Source organism: Vanacampus margaritifer, chromosome 13, assembly GCF_051991255.1.
Source record: "Vanacampus margaritifer isolate UIUO_Vmar chromosome 13, RoL_Vmar_1.0, whole genome shotgun sequence".
NCBI lineage: Eukaryota > Metazoa > Chordata > Actinopteri > Syngnathiformes > Syngnathidae > Vanacampus > Vanacampus margaritifer.
Window position 1 is genome coordinate 12606410 of NC_135444.1, and position 18599 is coordinate 12625008.

At 39.2% G+C, this 18599-nt stretch overlaps 1 protein-coding gene and 1 long non-coding RNA gene across 3 annotated transcripts in view; one reads left to right on the forward strand and one right to left on the reverse strand.

Moving 5' to 3' along the window:
• Positions 1-18599, reverse strand: part of xpr1a (xenotropic and polytropic retrovirus receptor 1a) — a 54498-nt gene that overhangs the window by 21016 nt on the left and 14883 nt on the right. The gene's annotated exons all lie outside the window — the stretch shown is intronic.
• LOC144062251 (uncharacterized) overlaps positions 1-18599 on the forward strand; it is a 43303-nt gene that overhangs the window by 16120 nt on the left and 8584 nt on the right. The window contains exon 10 of the long non-coding RNA XR_013296361.1: positions 966-1123. This is a non-coding gene — a long non-coding RNA (uncharacterized LOC144062251). The remainder of the gene's footprint in view (positions 1-965; positions 1124-18599) is intronic.

Here is an 18599-nt window from a genome sequence, read left to right on the forward strand (position 1 = left end):
AGCTGTCGTTTTTACAAAGATGCAAAACACCATAATAGCAAAAATAAAAACGTACATTTACACGCTAACTGCTATGGCCACAACTGACACCCTGATTAGTTACCCCGATGGGTTAACAGTTAGCAAGTTAACTGCTAGCCGAGTGCAAACCTTTGCTGACAACATCCACCTTTTTTCGATTTACGAGAATCTTATTCCCCGGCTCCCACGTCACTCACCAGCCGACCCTTTTAAGATACACACACTCAAAGTCACAGATATTACAGCGAGGAAGGTGATGATGGCAAACACCTTTACGTGCACATTTTGTTGTCTAATAATGTAAAATATTTCTTTTTTTATCCGACCACCACGATAATATAGACAGAGTGCTACATTAGGACATCTCTGATGCCGGCCGCATCAGCACCAGCATCGACAACTCCATTTGCTGACCTATTGGCCATTTGATGGCCCCCGTTGAATTACTGAGTAGCTGGCGGAGTCAATACGCCACAGCAGAATGACTAATAGGCTAACTCGCTATTTTGCATTATGCTTCATCTACATTATCATTCAAAAGCTTTGAATGAAGGTTGCTGCTGCTAATTGGCACTCGGGAGGAGTAAACATTAAAGGTTGATATTCACATAGATTAAAAAAAGAAGCAGGAAATGGTGATGATAAACAATGTATCCATTCATTTTCGATACTGCTTATTCTGAGCCTATCCAGTCAATTTGTGAGTCCATTTATCGAAGATTATTAGTATTTGCACTTTTGAAGCCATTTTTGTTGGGTGTCGTGCCGTGAGATTTTTTTTTTTTAATGTCATAGGGTTGCCTTGTCTCAATAAAGGTTGGCAAACGCAGCTTTAGGTCAACCTTCAAAACTGCTGAATTGATTTCTAAGAAAAGGCCGCGTGGAACTCATGACCTGACATTTAATGGCAGAATGTTACAATATTATTTTGTTCTGTTTTCTAGAATGATCTTTAAACTCCATTTACCGGAATCATTTTGGAGGAATTGATACATTTCCGACCACTTTCCCACTTGAAAGCTGTCCAAGTGTGAGGGAGGAAATCCAGGATGAAAGCTTCATCTCTCCGTTCTCCTGCTGACCCAGGACACACAGCGCGCAGGTGTGTGTGTGTGTGTGTGTGTGTGTGTGTGTGTGTGTGTGTGTGTGTACATTTCACTTCATGCACACGTGACGTGAAAGAACAAAGGCCTCCGTCGTCTTTGAATCGGCACACCGGGCCTCAGTTCTGGTCTTGCTATCATCTGCTCAGCTGCTGCATGAGCACGCATGAACATCACTTCATTACGCCTCCTCGGCTCAACTCCCGTAAATCTAATGAAACACAATCACCGAAAGTTTTAAAATTCATGCGGCGAATACCCGTGCGTGGCGCGTCTTTAATTGAATCAACCGAGTGCTTCGTGTAAATGTCACAGCTTCAATTTCGGCTGCACACCACGGCTCCTTATTAGCGCTCGTCTGGCTAGATGAGAGATTTAGCTCCACATCCAATACCGATGAGAGGAAGATGTTTTGAATACCACTAAATTTCATCTGAATCCAATTGAAGAAAATGTAATAAAAACCAACACAAATTACAAACTAATCTAATCGCCAGAGATTTCAATGGATTACAATATATATATATATGCGCACACACACACGTGTGTGTGTGTGTGTGTGTCGCAATGATGAAGCGCCTCAGAGGGGACCCATAGTAGTTCTGTCCCGCCAAGGCTTTATTGTGACATATGTTTTGCTTTGTCTTATCAGTGTGCGCTATTGAGAGAACGCAAGCACACACACTCCATCTGACGGCCGTAATCACTTTGTCTTCACTACCTGTGCCCCCGACCTGTATTTGCGTTCATGTGTGTTTGTGTGACATGGCCCTAAATCTGGATCAACTCAATCCCTAGATTAATAACAGCAGGATTATTTTTCTTTGACTCCCATCGTCACTATTTGATGCTGCATAGAACGTTTGTTCTTTAAGGAGACTTTAGCTTTACAAATGATCCATTTGCATGTTATGGTAATGATGTTTACCAAAACACATGTGGCATCAGTCATACTAAAAATAAATCCATAAATCGGAATCGTCATAATCTAGAAAGTATTTGTGAATAGAATAGAATAAGCAGGAAATATTTAGCAGTGATTGTGAAAGGGTGGTTTGCAGACTTGCTCTACTTGAAGTGGCAATCACTGAGTTAAAACATCATTATGCTGTTACTTATGTTTATCTTTTTTTAATCCAGTAAAGCACATTTTTTAATGTACAGTTCAATTGTATGTAACTTTTAGGTACCATAAATTTACATTTAATCTTGACAAGCTGCTTGTTTACAAACATTTCTTTAGGTGCAGTTTATGTGAGTCATTAGTTTTTTTGTCTTTGTTCCAACTTGGCATAATTTTAAATGTACTTTTTAGGAACAGACCAAGTACGCTACTTGGCATATTTTTTAGGTTCATTAGAATTTTACATATTTTGTTTGTTATTTTAGATCATCCATCCATTAATTATCTGAACCGGTGATTCCTTAACTTCAGTACTAGTAGCACTCACTCAAGTGGTATACGAAACATTCGCTGCCTGCGTACAGTTCTGTTGTATTTAACTTTTAATAACTTTTATAAAAAAAATTAAAATCAACTTTTGTATACATTTTAATTGACGTATTATTTAAGTACTGTTCTTTATTTTCCTATACTTAATTGCAGTATTAATTTTGAAACTGGGCATAATGCTACAGTAGCTTACAATAATATTCAATATACTTTTAGGAATAAAACCTCTATCTTGTGAGCCTACTACGCTGCTATATTTAAATGGTGGAACTGGAAGTGCAGCTTATTTTCAGGTGGTATTTGGCATTAATGTTTGAGAACCACTGTTTTAGATTACCTCATTAAAAGATATGTATTAATGTAATAAAAGTAGCTAATATCAGCCATACAATTCCATTCAAAGCAATATTCAGAAAACAGCTGTTAATTGAAATACACAGGCAGATTCAGAAGCTTATATTTGAATACGAGAGACCGTCAGAGTTTGGAAATTATTTTGGCTTTCTTTAACGTTTATTTTAGGATTTACTATTATTTTGTAATAATAAAAATCATCTTAATTTGTAATGTACACAAGTCTTACACTTAAATGAAATAGATTTACAGATATAATAATATAATATTAAATATTATTTTGCACACTTTTAAAATGATTTTTTTAAAAATTATTATTATTTTTTCCAAAGACCACATGTAACATGCAGGCGGATGCAGCATACAGACACAAAGAATTGCGCTAGTAGCCAGAAAAACAACTCTTGACTTGACCTAGAGTATTCCCAAAGCGAGTCAGTTGTAGCCGGCATTGGCCTCCCTCTCCATCCCCCTCGCTCGCTCACCCCGTCTTCTGTAGATTGTATAAATAAATGATGAGACAGCTTCCCCTGAACCCCCCCACCGCTACCCCCTCAAAAAAAAAAAAAACACACACACACTTTATCCCCAGGTTCTTATATTTCCATACAGGAATTCTGTCACATGACCCCCAACTCTCTGGCAAATAAATCCTTCATGGAGATACAAAACTCACATCAGTAAAATGATTCACTCACACATCTTATGCGCTTTGTGAACATTCAAAAAATAATTAAATTAGCATTTAAATTACAATGGATTTCTTCCTCTTAACTTGCCGTTATTTATTTGTCATTTAGAGGCACTTTTTTTTTGGTTCTGTAATCTATCAGAATAGATTAAGATTCACATTTTTAGATTCAACTGATTTCTCTTCCCCCCCACAAAAAGCTAAATACATTGTATTTACGTTTAATTAATGTTGAGTAAATTCTGTACCATTTGTCATTTTGTGGACAAGCTGCATTCATCCCATCTCAATCCTACAAAATAAAAGGACGCGCTTGCACACATACAAATTGTATGTCTCACCTCCATTTTCCCGCATTTTATGACATCTCACGATGTCGTGATAGCAATACTGTCGCCAAGGAGGCCATTCTATTATCATTGTCACGGCTAATCTTGTTCCTGCACATGTACAAGCAAAAGACAAACTGTGCTATAGCAAAGAGCAGGACTGACTTTTATCTCTAGTCTAATATTAACCTACTGAGTGCATAATATATGACAATATATTTAACTTAGCTTCCTCCATTGCCGGGCAAAAAGGAAGAAACAAACGCAGCACATAAACCCTCACATACACTCACGCCCACACCTTTATTCTTTCGTCTCATCTTTTTTTTTTTTTACCACAAATTCCCGTTCGGCCCTGCAGCCACAATTAAATCTCCCAATCACGTCTGTGATGCAGACCAGGGGAACATTAGGAATGCACACTCACAGGCGGACAGGCAAGACCGCAGGCAGCCTCGGGAGCCCCGGTTCTTCTTATTGTGGACTTTTTATAGCTACAGACTGCAAGCTCAGCAGGCCCCAAATATCAACCGGCAAAGACGAACGCAAACGACATCACACGCTCGCCTCACTGCGAGACTCTTGAGCTCATATCTGCAGTGATATCAGGCGTATGTGATACACTTTTGTGCATTGGCATATCGGCGCAATAATCCATTTATCCATTTTCTATAGCGCTTGTCCTTATTGGGGTCATGGGTCATTAAGGGAACAATCAATTGCAGAGCATATGGCAGCAAAAAAATATATATCTAAATAAGTCACTTCATAAAACCAAGTTTGTAGCAAAGCCGACGAAACGGGTCGTCGGGTTGAATATTTTTGTCACCTTTTACAGTGATAAGCACTATAAGCAGTTGTCGTGGCCGAGCGGTTAAGGTGATGAGTAGAAATCCATTGGGGTATCCCCGCGCAGGTTCGAATCCTGCCGACAACCTGACGCACCTTTATGTGTCCAGCCATTTATGAGCATGCAGTTGAAATAGTAATGATAAAGATGTTTACCTTTTACCTTTGTTCACTTGCGTAACAGCTAAGAGTTTTTCCAAAGTAAAACGCGACATGCCAGAATTTAACAGATGAATTGATTCCAGTCTGCTGTCAACCCAAATTAACATCACAACTACTCTCACGGGTTGCTTTGCGAATGTGACGTGACCGAACCTGGAAAACAGGTTGGATGAATTTTGGTTACAATAAATAAATAAAATACAAAATGAACACTTAACGGAGTGTTCGGTCAGTGATTCACGACTAATAATTTGAACTAGCCTTTGAATCCAACATCACATTCCTTCACAGAGCTGCATAGCTTGGATGAAATGCGTAAATCCCTATGACGCCAGCCAAATAAATAACGGAAGATAAGCATCAATGTCACAGTGGGCCAGCTCAGGAATAACACAGATCACTCATCAAACATTCATTGACGAAAATCCAATCTAAAAGGGACCAGGCCTGATTTTAGAAAAAGAACATATCCGCCCCAGCTTATCTTTATAGTGCATATACGCTCACCGGCCCGCTTTATTAGGTACACCTCCACAATCTTACTTCTATTATCTTTATAAATATAATTGAGATTCTATGTCAGAGAGCGATGAGTTTGCGTTTGGGTGAGCGCTGTACCTAATGTTGAGTCTACTTGCGGTATTTGTGAGAGTACATACATACGCGCGTCTGCTACCCTATATGAGTTCATGCGACAATATGGCCAAACAGACCTCAGGAGGCCACATTTGTTGTTGTTCTCAGCTAATTATGTCGGTACCGGTTCACCGAGCTGAAAAAAAGTACACGCTTATAGGAAAGGAAATCAAATTACTCAATTAGAGGAGATGTTCAGGAAGAAAAAAGGGCTGGAGCTGTTATATGAAGAGGGAGGGCGAGTCTCCTGGCCGAGTGAGCAAGAGAGAGAGAGAGAGAGAGAGAGAGAGAGAGAGAGAGAGAGAGAGAGAGAGAGAGAGAGAGAGAGAGAGAGAGAGAGAGAGAGAGAGATGAGAGAGAGAGAGAGAGAGAGAGAGAGAGAGAGAGAGAGAGAGAGAGAGAGAGAGAGAGGTGAAGGTCATCTTCAAGGAGGGTGTGAATTCACAGCCTTTTCACTTGGCAATTGTTTTTCAATTCAAAAGATAGATCTTTTTCTCCATCATTTCCCAATATACTGCAACTATTATTGCGATAACAAATTACATTGCTTGTTTTTTTTTAATTTATTGTGTACAAGCTGTACCCAAAAGGTGTATCACTACATGTAGAAAGATATAACAATAGTCATATAGGCGTATATATTCTTCAACATTTGTCAAAAAATAAATAAAAATAAGGAAAAGACTAGTATTATTGAAGTAACACACTTAATAGTGAAACTGAGTAGTTCACGCCTCATTAAGACAGCAATAATGTTTATGTTCTGCTCTCTCTTCAAACATGACTGATAATGATTCCCACCTTGTCCGTGGCAAATACATACGGGGCGCTTCATAGTCTCATTTAAACGGCAAATAACACCACGCTGTCATCTTTTGGTGGCTTTAGCATCGTCTCCTGCTTTTTGTCACACACATGTTCGCTTTCTCACTCTGTCTTCCACTCTCAAGTCTCCTGGTCTTCACGCCCCAGCAAGGTTGTTAAAATGGTCCACACGCGACCCACCACATTCACGCAGGAAATAACAGATGAAGTCGTCAAGGTCACCTGACTGAAACGATACAACCACTCAACCAGCCCACTTCAATAATCTTATCCAATCCAATACCTTTTACATTTAAGGAGAGTGTTACAGCAACATTTTGTTTATTTTGAAGCTTAAAACATGATAACATTTGAATTTCTCTACTGGACTGTAGCAGTAACACGGCAACTTGTCTTGAACGCGCACTGTGCCTTGTGGCGTCCATTAAAAAAAATGTGTGAACAAGTACACAAGAGACGAGGGCTGTGCTGTTGATTTTGCACAGCCTTGCATCATCTCTACTTGCCCTGGTCTTCAATGCGAACGGTGAAAAACACACCAGTGCTCATGCTCAAACAAAGACAATTAGTGGGTACACCAATCTAATTTGGTGTGTGTTTTTTGAAACGGTTTGATAAATTTGATGAATGGAAAAAGGATATTAAGTGTCTGGCAAATAAGGCCACATTGAACACTGAAGTAGACTTAATGAAAAGCGTACACTGCCCCCTCTACTCGTACGGGATCTAATAGAGATGGTATGAATGTGATAAAAGCTTACAGCCAATTCAGTTTGTGTGTCAACAAAGAAAACAAACACTAAGAAAAGTCTGTCCTCGCTGACATTCTGAACGAAATCTATATTTAAGGGAACTGAATGCAAATATATAGAGGACCAAAAATGCCAAAATAAAGACTAAAGTAAAATATAAAAGTGAAAATAAAAACAGATGAAAAAATATAATTAAAAAATTAAATACAAAGAAATAAATATAAATGGAAATAAAAACAACAAAAATATAGAGATACATAAATAAATAAAGTAAAAATATAAACATGAAAATGAGACTCAAAGAATAAAAATGACTATAAAAATAAATATTTGAATAACATTTCATGACACATTTTATGCTGACAGCGTCTGCAGCATGCAATAAATAAATATGAGAGCAGAGCATTTTTATTTATTGATCGACATTTAATTCAAAATTTTTAATTCATTGATTGACATTTAATTATATATTTATTTTTGCATTTATTTCCACATTTATTTTTATTTTTTTAATACTTTCATTTATTTTTTTATTTTTGCATTTTTGGTCCTCCATACGAGCACAGTTTGACTATTGCAGAAGAAAATCGTCTCTTCAAGCAAAGAGAAAATCACAAATGCACCTTGCTGCCTTTTGACGGCTATAATAACAGACAACCACCCGGTAGGAAGAAAATTGCTCGGCTCCATTTTCTGCAAAAAACGATTGTGTACGTGTGAGTGTGCACCGAAACACATGTATGTTTGAGTGAATGTGTGCGAGTGTCCCTCCCTCTTTTTAGTGAGCTGGTTGGCTAGGACTGACATTGTCATTATCGACCCCCCCCACCACCACCCCCTGTCCTTCCGTAGCCATTAGCAACCAACTACGGGAGTTGGCCTGGCCACTGCGGCAGCCAATTGCTGCCACATCACTGCGCGTCTGTGCGCTCGCATGGCAATGAGCAGGTGTTCCCGCGTCTGGACGCGACACTTTGATAAAAACATGATTGAATGTGTTTGCACTGATTACTGCATCTCATGCAGCCTCACCGATAAAGGCCGTGAGATTGAATCATATCGCGGCGGTGACAAAACAACAGCGTGAAACACGACACTTGTACTAGCAGACATGCTGAACACAAAACTGCAGGCCGGAAGAAAGCGGTCAGCGTGGAGTAATCAATAGGCGTTGATTAAGCCTGCTCAACATATTGCATGGCAGGCAACGGTGCTTTCTGTGTGCTTGCAAATCAATAGTCAGCTTTCTGATTGGGTCTGTGTGTGTATAGATCACAAAGAAGTGAAAGGAAACAGCGCCCTATACCACCTGAATGTCAAATGTCCCTGCAAAAATCACTAGAGCGACCAACTGATGGAAAACAAAACTATTTTGAAGGGCCAGTTTCCTGGAACACTACACGACAATGTTGCAATGAATCAAAAAATTATTTCCTTATAGAGTGGCCATCTTTTACCACAATTATTTTTTTAAGTGGCGCCATTAGTGGACACTTATCAAACATAATCCACACCTAATAATACCCTATCAAGTGACGTCCCAATTACAGAAAACATCAATAGAAAAACTCAATTGTGTCATGTACATCAATACTTCAGAATCAATATTTATCTAATATGATAAAACATAAACACTTTAATCATTTGTGTACAGATGTGATAGTCGAATTTTGCTTGCTCTGACCAACCAATCAGAAGACGGAAAAATGCTGATTATTTAGGGCCTGCTGCCTGGCCCTGTGAGGCAAATTTTAAATCTAATTGGTCAAAGAAACAGTCCTTTAATATAGTAAAGTTACAACAGCCAACACTACTGATTAGGGATGAGCGAGTACCGATACTAGTTATTGGTACCGAGCTGTTACCCGGCCTTATTTCCATGTGTTGGTAATTTGGTTTACTTTGGCCATGTGACATTCACAAGCTGAGTCGTGATTGGACGTTACCTGAGCAACTGTGATGTCATTTTCAGTCAACACAAAGTGGCAAAATGGCCGCCCCCTTAGATGTATAAAAATGGGTGGATTTCGCTCCTTAATTAATATTCCACAAACACAATATTAATCAGAATGCCGCGTTTAGACTAGTGGGGCTGCAAAGAACATTAATTAATTACTATAAAGAAAATTTGGGGGTCGGCTTCCCCCTTTAAATGCTTGTCTTGTGCAATGGGGAAAAGACGACTACTAACTAAACACCTGCATGGGTTTGTTGTGCAGCAGTACTACAAAGACCAACAATAATAATTTCACGAATCACATGTTGCATTCTACTTTTGGAGATGAATTATGTGACCTGTGGATGGCATTCGACTGCTGCAGGTGTGTGTATAGAGGCAGATAGACAGCACTTACTGTGAAACCTCAATTATGCTAATAAGGCTTTGCCCGTGCTTCGGCAGAAGATAGTCATGTGATTGTGTCCATACAGTATGCATTCAAGAACACCTACGGGAAGTGTGTGTGTGTGTATATAATATATGACACATATAATAGCCGCTTTACAGGCTAGTGGGTGAATTGAATCAGGCCCATAATAAAAGCACACGGGAGCCGATGGAGAAATGTCCCATGGGAGTCGCAACCCTCAATGCGGGGACAAAGCGGGACAACCCCCCGCACCTCAACCTTATCGTATCTCATATGTCATCCACGGGTGAAATCTTGTTCTAATCCCCTCTCGTGTGCCAGAGATGACTAGAATCCACACATGGTTGACATGTGGAGCCCCCATTCACTCTCTGTCACCTGTCTGCCACACTACTTGGGCTTTTGGGGGCACTTTGGGGCTGAGCAGTAGATGATGGATGTGACAAAGAGGGCCCTTCTGGCGGCTTTAATAACCTCCGCAAAAGCTGATGTGTTATTCATCACAATGTGCTGGAAATGTCCTTTAAGGACCCTAAATTGTCACAGAGCTCAGCTCCGTATAAACGACTTTATTGAGATGGATGGAGCAAAACCGGCTCTGCTCGTCAACAGGTACCAGCCCCAAGGGGAAGTTGTACACCAGCACGCATGCTTTTATGAATTAATGCATCATAAAGACTATTTATGTACACTTAATCCCAAATTATAGGTATACAAACTGTCATTATAGTAAAAGGCGCTTCAACATAATATTTATTTCAAGGTACCGTATGCAAACAGCCAACCCCCAACTGTCTTGAACTACCAAGGTTATGATTCACATTATTTTTGAAAATATAAAAAGTAAAAACCCAAACTAGAAGAACATCGGATATCGTTAAGATTTTACAATACTACTACACCTCCTGACGATACTGCTTATTGATCTGGTACTTTAACGGTATTCTTAAGGGCTCTTTTTTTGTTTAGATAATTACCAAAATAAAAACATATTAGAATTTTAAAAAATAGCGTAATTAACTTGTCTTGCAACTATAACATTAGTCTAAAATAAATAAATAAAAACAATAATTCAAAGATAGCACGTCCGCCTCCCAGTGCTGAGGACGTGAGATCGAGTCCGGGCTTCGGCCTTCCTGGGTGGAGTTTGCATGTTCTCCCCGTGCTTGCGTGGGTTTTCTCCGGGTACTCCGGTTTCCTCCCACATTCCAAAAACATGCATGGCAGGTTGATTGGACACTCCAAATTGTCCATAGGTGTGATTGTGAGTATGATTGTTCCTCTCTGTGTGCCCTTCAATTGACTGGCAACCAGTTCAGGATGTACCCCGCCTACTGCCCGAAGCCAGCTGGGATAGGCTCCAGCAACCCCCGCGACCCTTGTGAGGACAAGCGGTAAAGAAAATGGATGGATGGATGGAATAATTCAAAGAGGAAAAAAAGAATATGAATAAGATTATGCAGCTTGGTTGTAAAAAGCACTTCTGTGATGTGAGATACACATTTTCTGTTCTGTTTGTTAGTTTCAATGAGCTTCCCTGTGTTTCCCCCTGACATTTGAATGATTGGTTGCACTTGTGGTAACGACATGCATATTGTCAACATCAACTTTTGAGAAAACGTAGTCACACTTTTGACCGTTTAAATCTCTTAAATCTCTTAAATCTCGCCATGATCGTCAATCACTAGTAGCACTAAAAAAAAGAGCTAATAATGCGGCAGCTACTTATTCCTATCATCTGTTGAAAACTCTTGCTGTAGTGTTATGGTAAAAAGTATTGCAGTTGGTAAAGGAACAGATGACATAAGGTCAAACCAACAAGAACCAAACTTTTACATAATGTGACGGTTGCAGCGTAAATCTCATGACAAGAGGGTGAAACGCACAGATGCTACATCGTAGCAAAAGAGCTAACCCAATGTAAATGGCGCTAGTTTCCACCTTCAAAGCTGCTGACTTGGCAGCCCGGGTTCCCAAACTGGTGACTTAGCAAGATCTAACAAAACGTATACAGTACGTACTGTAGATAAAAATGGTCAACATTCCACCAAGGTGCACTATTTTGAGAGCAAACAAATTGTTGTGATCGCTCGGAACACAGTGTAAACATAGCCTTATATTTTGCCTTTTGAAACAAGAATTACAACCTCGGCCAAGGTTGACAGAGAAGCTTGTGTTTGTGCTTGCCATATCAACATTTAAAATCTTCGGAATCATCATTTGCCCTTGGCTTAGTTCTGTATTCTACCAACCGTTTCTGTAAATAATCGTCAATTTTTTTGTAGATTCTGCAGTTCACCTTATGACGCGTCTCTAAGTAAATACGACCGGTGGCCATCTTTATCTGCTGTTGACTGTTGTGACAAACTGAGTTATGTTGTGTTTGTCTGGCCAATGGCAGCGCTAACAACAGCCTGGGGGCTCAAGTCTGTTAATGTTTCACATTGGAAAGCCACCGTGAACTCACACACGGGGTCATCGCTGGGGCACCCTTGTACATGTAAAGCTCTGCTTAAGTGCGCCAACCTAGACAGAGCATATAAATCTGTTTGTGTACAAGCTGCTTCATCCCGCAAGGCCCAATTTTGTGGGCAGGAATTGAATTAAGTAATATGTGGAAAGTTATTCTTCTTTTTGCTGTCTGCCTGTGAACGGTCTGGGGCCAACGTGCTCTTTAAGTCGTCTGGCTGAGCAAACAGAGGGCAGTGACGGTGCAAAATTCCTGTGTTGGCAATCAGGCTTAGGGAAGAGTGATTATAGCTGAACGGACTGAGGCCAGAGGTGGACAGCAGCCAGAAACAAGGAAAAAGGGGGTTTGTACACTTTTTTTGGGGGGTACTTCAGGCACTTTTAAATCCATTTTCAGGAAAATCTGGTGCCTTTCTTCTGTGGTAAAAATGCATTATTTAACTCATTCACTGCCAGCCCAGTTAAAAGGAATATTTATCGTGTATAGCCGTCAATGGCACTGATTGAGTGATTTCTGTTAATAGTGATGGGTGTGTGCGTGCGCCTGTGTGTGTCTGTGTGTGCGTGTGTGTAATGGGCAGAGTCCTCATTGTATGGCCTGGGATACGGCTGAATTTCAGTCCAAAGAATTCTATTGTGTCCTGTCTGTCACTGAGGGATCCGTCAATTATTTCTCATCTAATTACATGTGAGAAGAGCAAAGTTCACCTATTTATTACTGAAGTGTGATGTTGAATTTTGTACATTTCTTAATCGTCGTCGTTGTAAGATGAGGAATCTGCGGAGACATTAACTCATTCACTGTCATTGACGGCTATAAACGTCAAAAATTCATTTGAACTATTTTGATTAGTTTAAAAAAAAATGTTCCCCCACTTTTGTTAACAAGAGTATGAAAAAACCTAGAATTTTTTTTATTGTACATTTAGAACAGATATAACATTTGTGATTCATCGTGAGTTAGCTATTGAAGTCAAGCGATTAATTTATATTAAAATTTTTAATCGCCTGATGCGATTAAAAAAAAAATAATAATAATAATTAATTAGGGGTATCAGGCGATTAAATTTTTTTAGCGTAATTAATTGCTTGACTTTGGTAGTTAACTCACAATTAATCACACATGTTATATCTGTTCTAAAAGTACAATTACAAAAATCTAGGTTTTCATACAGTTGACAAAAAGTGGGGAAAAAATGTTAAACTAATAGAAATAGTTCAAATGAATTTTTTACGTCTATAGCCGTCATTGGCAATGAATTTAAAAGGGTGATTTTTTTAGGTCAAATATGTACCGTTTACTAGTACTGTATTCTCACGCATGTCAGGGAAAGCATCGTTCCACAGTGAGTGACTTTCAATGCTAGAACTCTTGACTAAATTATAGATATTTCCTCAACAATAAAAACAGGTATAGAGCACACACAACCACACAAGTACACACACATCTCTTCCTCACGACTGTTTGTTCAAACTCCATAATTTAGATGAAAAATTATGAAATATTCATGTGGATTTCGTTGCATCCATAATTGCACACAGCTCACACACATGACCAAACAATCGTGTGGAAAAAGCAAGAGGGTCAGGGAGCAAAATGAAAATGGCACACTGTACGTGTTGTTGTTTTCTGACAACCTGTGCATGTCAATCTCTAATAACTACTACAACATTAAGTTAAGTTACACACTACATTACATGTTTGCATGACTATTTTCCTTCTACAGTGTCACTGTGGCTGCTCAGCCTCTCCATTGCACTCCATAAAAACACAACTATGGGCACGTGCTAATAAATGTGGTGCGAAACCCTGTTACTGTCGTGGTATCTTATCTGAATCAGCAGAAACTCGATACTGTCCTACTTGTAAGGGAAAAAGCCAGCAAGTTTTAGGTGCCGCCCTCTCCAATGACCTTGGTTTATTAGGCACCACACCTTGGCGTGAAGAGATAAGAATGATAATAACATATGATAATTTAAGCTTTAAATCAAACCCACAAAACCATTTTTCCACGATTATTGTTTATTAACCAATTGTTGTTGTTTATTTGGTGTTGTCTAGTGATTAAAAAACACACAGAATAATTACTCTTGAGTAGGGATAGACTGATAATCAGCCAGGCCAATTATCAGCGCCGATGTTGGCCATTTTGACGAATATCGTATTGGCCTTTAAAAAAATTATAATCTAAAACCATTTTGATCTCAGGGAACTATTTATCTAAAATTTCAGTTAACTTTATAAGACATGCTGCTGACCCTGGGAACCTACTCAACCTTTTGTTTTTGTTTGACATTAAAATACAGAAATGTGAACGTTTACGCTTTCAGGTGTTTTTAAATTTGGGGAAAAAATATTTACTGTAGAAAACTATAGAGAGCTATTGTATTTACTTGTTTAAGTTTCCATTTAACTTCTTAAGACGTACTGATAACATTGGGAGCTCCCTGAACATTTTGTTAGAAATTTACAAGGATGTCTATTGTCTAAGTTTAAAAAAAACTTCTACATTTGGAAAAGTCTGAATAATTGCTCAATAAATATTCTTTAAGACTTTACAACAAAGTCAAGATTACCATTTGTTTAAAAAAAATTTTTTGGACGCCAATACCCGTTTTTATAGAAAATTAATATTGGCTCCAAATATCGGTTATCAGCCTCTTTGACTACTAATAATCGGTACCCGTATTGGCCCTGAAAAAAAACCATATCGGCCTATTTCTACCCATGAGAGGCTGAAATCAGAGGATTTGGACACTTTAATTAAACAATGTGTCCAAACAATTATTCACTTTTTAAAGGTGCATTGTGCCATTTAAAAAGGTAATGTTAAAGCTTTTTCTACATCATGCATGCTCCACCAATGCCCAGATGAGCACAAAGAGCCCTGACTGTTTTACTCTGACTGCACCTATCAGCTTTTATCTTCCCTTTATAGTAGAGTGTGCGTACCCTGCACATACCACAGTTCCTTTGGGGAGGGGCGGAGTTTTTCTGACCTCATTTGAAGTCTTGTCTTCGTTTCTCAACTGTGGCTGTCGCTTTAAGAACGTGCACGTACTCACACGCGCACCATGAACGAGCCCGACACAGATGTTGCAGTTACGCTTTGGGCCAGAGGTGGCAGTCATGAGTAAAAAAGTGACAAACTGCACAAGGATCCTTTAAAATAATTGTCAATTAATTTAACTGATTACTTACTTACTGATTACTGGACCTCGGAGGCAACACTGCTTCAATGTCAAGCTCAGTCACGGCACGCTAAAGGTACAAATGTATACGTTTGCGTTCCCTATAGACTACCCCGTATATTTGAGGAGTTCTGAAAGTTCCTAGTTTGTAACAATGGAGGATGATGTATCCTCTATAGAAATCTGACAACTGGAGCGAGTGTGTTTATTCTGCACTTTGCTTAGACATGATTTACATAATTGCAGCACTTATCATGCCATTACTGAGAATCTGAGCAGTGCCACGCCCAGTGAGAGAAAAGCCAGTTGTCAAGGTAACGGAGCGAGGGTTTAGCGGGTGCGTGTCGCCGGCCTTGAGAGACAATCATGGCGGGAAGAATGGGCGGAGGCTGCGGAGGAGTACTGAAAGGACTGATGGGAAATCATTCCGATTAGTTTGCGGCAGAGTGAAGGACAGGTGGATTCACATGACCTCACCGCGCACGGCCGACTCACAGCAAGTTAAAAAAAAAAAGCCATAATGGTGCATTTAAGCACAGTCCAGTTGAGGTGGACTATGTTTGTTTACGCTCTGCCGGCTTCTCAACTGACCACGAAGACCGTCAAGTTTAACAACTTAATCTATTTGCGCTTCCACAGAACATTATAAATCTCTCTGTCCGATTGCAGCTTGGCCTGTCTTTTTTTGTCCAACATTTTTCTCTACTATCTTCCCAGCAACAGACAATATGAAGTCCTATAATGTAAAATGCTTGTGTACTCCCCTATAACGAGTCATATACTGTATTACAATGCAAATGTATTCAGTGGGAAAAAAAACACTTAGAACAAACAGAGCACTTATGCCGTCCGTCATTTTGCCAAGGCCACTGAGCGATGGCAGTATCCAGGGCAACCGGCTAGCATCAGCATCTATCAATCACAAGCATCTCTATGTGCACCTGTGCACCTCCTTTGGTAACTTTCCCGACTGTTGATTTCCCGAAATCAGTCCATTTTCTAGATATTTGTGAGACACTGAGAGCTTATTTCCGAGCCATTAAACTTAATTTTATGAATTCTATGTCGCCTTCAACACTTCCCTCTAAGACTGAGGCAGATGCCATTTATATGACCTATCCCTGTGGAAAAATAATAAAAAAAATAACACTCCAAGCAGTGAGGTGTGAAATGGCATGAAAATAAAAAAAAACAACATTGAACGATATAGCAATAGTTCCACTTTCCTCCAATGGGAATCAGCAGCCAGAATGGAATCATTACACAACTTGCTCACTCATCATGCAAAGTATCTGACAAACGCGCGTATAGAATATTTGGGCAAGGCAACCTGTTAGCCTCACTACATCATGTCTGGCGGCTCCTGTGATGTTCCCGTCCCACAAAGCGTATGATCCTGCAGGTACGCAGGAAGCAAATCCTACTGGGATTTCTCACCTACTCGTTCTCATCTTGCCTCTCTGTGATCACATGCCAAAAAAAATGCTTTACGGTACACAGAATATCTTTACAGCAACACTTTACTTGGGTGAGCCTTTCAGACTTAGGGCAACCAAAAGTGTCAATTTCTGTCTGTCAAGGACCAATATGGGGTAATTATTGGACACTGAATGAATTTTATGGCGAAAGGTACCAGCTATGGGTATGTTGTGAGATCAAATACCCTTTTGATTGTAACATTTTGATTTTAATTGTCATGGACACAAAGTCAGTCATAAATACCAGAACAAAATGTCTTGAAAATAATTTGACTTTACCCAATTAAATTGCTCAAATTGAAATTTGGCTTTTGATTCAATGAAGTGGTTCCACACAATTGCATTGTTAATTCAATACAATAATAATACGTTAAGACAATATAATGGCAATTTTTTAAAGTGTTTAATAATGTTTAATAGATGGCAAAAAATGGGATTGGATTAGTATACGACATATTAGAACATCATTTTTATTATATGTCGAGGTCTAGTATGTTGTGTGTGTGACACATGTGTTTACAGGTTTACAGATAGAACCCCGCGGACTCATAAAAACAAGATAAGCGTTGTGTCAATAGTCCAAACCGGCGCCATTAATCTAAGAGGGATAGACGCCTGCGCAATGTTCTTGTAACTACACAAGACACAGTAAAGACGGACTGTCGCGGTAGAAGAAATTCAGAACATCCATTAACTAACAGAAGAGGTAACATTAGAACCAGCGAACTGACAGCTTGGCTTAATTTGAACTTGAGCACGAGTTGCCACATTTACGGCATATCATCACGCACTATGTTATATGATATTCCGATAATATTATACACAGTAAATTCTCTCTAAAGAGAGTCAAATTTACTCTTCAAAATTTACTGTGTATGATAGCCATGCTCTTTTTAGACCGTTTGAAAAAGGAGACAAAAACGGTTCCGTTCACGTGAATTAAAAAAAAGAAAGAAAAAAAGACAGTGTTAAAATAAGTACACACAATTATAATTATGTCATTTCGTTCGTTGTGTTCAAACCTAATGAAACTGCAATTGCTACTGAGTATTCTTACCATAACATTGCTGCTATTATTCAGACATGATTTGACTGGTTGCGTTGTGTGCATTGGGTGTTGCAGGAGAATCAAGGTGCGTGAACGTATTAGCGCGTGTGAATTGTGAATGTGAAGACGCTCTTCAAGGTCGCCACAGCAGCAGCTGCAGCCCCTCGATAAGAGTCGCACTAAACAACTTGATTTTCGGGACAAAATGGACTGAAATCGGAGAAGAAACGACACGGAAAAACACACATTTGCGTAACATTTCTTTAGAAGCTCGCGGATTAGCAGACATGAAACAAGACGTTTTCCTCGAGAGAGGAGAATAACTCTGAATGGTGTCTTGCAGCTCTTTGAAACACTTCTAGATGTATTGTCTAAACGGTGCAGCCCTGAAAGGTCACAGTTACATTGCAGATGATCTGCATTTTACAACATGCTGGGGACATATTGCACACGCCCCTTTTGTGGTTTTAGGATCAACGAGGAATTAATAAGAGGACATACTGGATGTTCTTTAATATTTCAAAGCTTTGTCAAAATAGAACCAAGAAGAAATGAATAAAAGTAGAAAAAAATTAATATTTAAAATTTCTGCGCCAGGGCTCCGTCTACATTTTTAAATGAGATGTAAATTAAAAAAATAGCACACAGTGGACAAAAAAACAAACAAACATTTATTGCCGTTTCCAGTTAATCTTTAAATATAAAACAAAGACAACTACACTCGGTGTTCTTACCAAACCACACTACTTACTAAAGTCCGCTAGCTTAATGCTAATACACAACGCAAAATGCCTTAGCGAAACTAGCATTAATGTTGAGGCAACGGATACATGAACACTGACGGTGCACAACACATGTAGACAGACAA